The sequence below is a fragment of the Mytilus trossulus genome, chromosome 10 (assembly GCF_036588685.1).
Source record: "Mytilus trossulus isolate FHL-02 chromosome 10, PNRI_Mtr1.1.1.hap1, whole genome shotgun sequence".
NCBI lineage: Eukaryota > Metazoa > Mollusca > Bivalvia > Mytilida > Mytilidae > Mytilus > Mytilus trossulus.
The window spans coordinates 10,849,007-10,851,501 of record NC_086382.1 but is presented as its reverse complement, the minus strand read 5'-3'; the positions used below and the strand labels follow the sequence as shown (position 1 = coordinate 10,851,501).

The 2,495-nt window shown below is 33.2% G+C and overlaps 1 long non-coding RNA gene across 1 annotated transcript; it reads right to left on the bottom strand.

Moving 5' to 3' along the window:
- Window positions 1-351: 351 nt before the first annotated feature.
- LOC134686842 (uncharacterized) lies at window positions 352-1,910 on the bottom strand. The gene is made up of 2 exons (XR_010101665.1): window positions 1,772-1,910; window positions 352-837 (listed from the first exon to the last, which is right to left on the bottom strand). It is a non-coding gene; the product is annotated as an uncharacterized LOC134686842 (long non-coding RNA).
- Between the last annotated feature and the right edge of the window lie 585 nt (window positions 1,911-2,495).

Genomic DNA, 2,495 nt, shown 5'->3' with positions numbered 1-2,495 from the left:
AGACGCTATAATTAGCAAAACCATATACCGGTTTAGGGGTTTGTGTGACAATTTACAACTGACACTTCGTTGTCTGTGAAGTGCAATTCTTTTCGCGATGATTATTGTGGAAGAAATGCACAACATCTGTAATTGTACCTTATCGTTGAAAGAGTCGGGCGAACAAGTTTAAAGTTACTCAGGAAATAACCGAGTCGACATGTTGGTCTCAGTTTTTCAAGATACACCATATTCCCACTACCATCAGGACCACTTGGTGTATTACTATCGTAACAATTCATCTTATGTCGTTGTGAAGACTCAGGAGTGCAGCACGAATATGTGTATCGATACTTGCTGGGTATCTGACGATTTAAATGGAAGTGTTTAATGAATCCATTATGTGGACATGATACGAACTGACGATCTAGATAAACAACTTTACCATTTCCATCGACGTCCCAAGGAGTGTTCAGTGTTTCCGAATTACATCTAAAATTCCGAGGAAGATTGCAACAGCTTACATCATATCTCACATGACTGCCTGCATCATTCCGAACCAAGTGGAATGACCTCATAGCTGTTAATCCACAATCGGGACTTTGACGATCGAGATAAACTGTGTTCCCGTTCCCATCTATAGTGTTCCATGTTTTGATTTCGTGGCAGCTCCCATAATAATTGCGCTTTTTCCGGTTTAATCTTGCAGAATCGTGATTAAATTTTACAAGAAGTGCTTGTTTTGGTTTGTCGATCTTTTTGACGTTGTCCAATTGCGCATTTGTAAGAATGACTATGACCCCAATCAACAGAATTCTAAGAGTGACCATTTTTGTCCTAGTAATTGCAGGCATGTATCTAAAAAAATGAAATGTATGGTTTAGTTCGTCGTGCCTAAGTTGTACTTTGTTTGGTTTAAAAAGTTCGAAAAAAAAAATGTAAGAAAATACCGCATAAAAAAGCTTTAACGGCCAGATAATAAAAGTCAAAGTAACTCTTGTTCCTGAAGTTTGCCCAAAGGAGCTGCAATCTCAAGTATAATAAATTAATTTATGATAAAAATATGTAGCATATCGTTATACATGCACAAGGCCAATTTCAATTATGAGATATTGCAAACTGTAATTTAAAACCAATTTTAATATTCAGAAAAGAAAAGTTAAATATTTGTGTCTTATATCTCTTTATGTTTGAGTGTTCTTGAAAGTAAATCCAGAAATTCGCTTCGGAAACACTGAATTTATAAAGTATTTTCATGTAATGCTATTTGCCGTGTAGAAGTATACGGCATAGATTTGCTGTTAAACAATTTCATGGTTTGATAGACTCGTGTTGTAAGAGCATTATATATTTTGTAGATGGAAACTGAAAATGAATTGCTACATGTCAATCGATTTTTGTAATACAATTACTTCGCATTCTGGTAATACAGATACACATATATTACCAATAAAGCAAAAAAGTTCACGGATCCATAACCAGCATGAATTAAAAATGATTAATCTGTAGATCAGAATACGCTTAACCTAGAGTAGCACATGAAGTCAACCCCGATTTGTAGTGGGGTTCATGTTGCTCTATAATTAGTATATTTTACATTTTGCACTGTTGTTTGTCTTTTCGGTGGTTTTTTTACACGCTGTTGTTAGTTTGTTTTCAATTTATTTGTTTGGTCTTTTACTTTTTATCTTCAACATCTCTCAAACTTAATGGTAACAACTGACAAGTAAAATTTCAAATACAAAGTAAATAGTATAAAAAGAATGATTTAATTTGACTAAACGTTACTTACCATTACATAGACGAAAATGAAATTCACACAAGGTTTTTTCTTGTTAGCTGATTTATATTGCAACTCAAGGACATACATTTGCGCATCACCCTAGAAAAAAATCTACGTTTAAACGTTTACAACAAAAGCGTATTAAAAAAGAGTGTAATTTCCTTTCTTCAAATATCACATTTTCCGACACGAAATATATTGTTCGTTCTACGTGTTTATGTGGCATTATATAACGTTATTCGCAGATTTAAAAAAATTACAAATTTCAAAACCATTGAATTTGGTAAATAATGCCGTATCATTTTTTATTTGTTTATTTTTTATTTCAAGACTTACGTAAGGCATGCGAAATCAAAACTCATACTATTTTAAAATGCATCGATCGGACTACAAAAATGAAGAGGAAGAGGGCTTAATTATATCGTGGAAACGTTCTATTTCCTATGAATAATAATAATATTTCTGTATGTATTTTGGGTTATCCCTACATTTCCCTTTATTCATATAATTAAAAGATATCAATTGAATAAGGAATGATTTTGTAAGTTACGTTAAACGTCCAAAACTAACTGAAAACGGAACATCAAAAAGTTAAGTTACTTCAGGCCCAACCTTATTATAGACAATCAAATCCCATATCGACTGTTATCTATACAGGGCGCTGCCAGGAACAAAAGACAAACATCGTAAACGTCAAATTATGACCTGACTTGTGCGAATTTATGTTTGAATT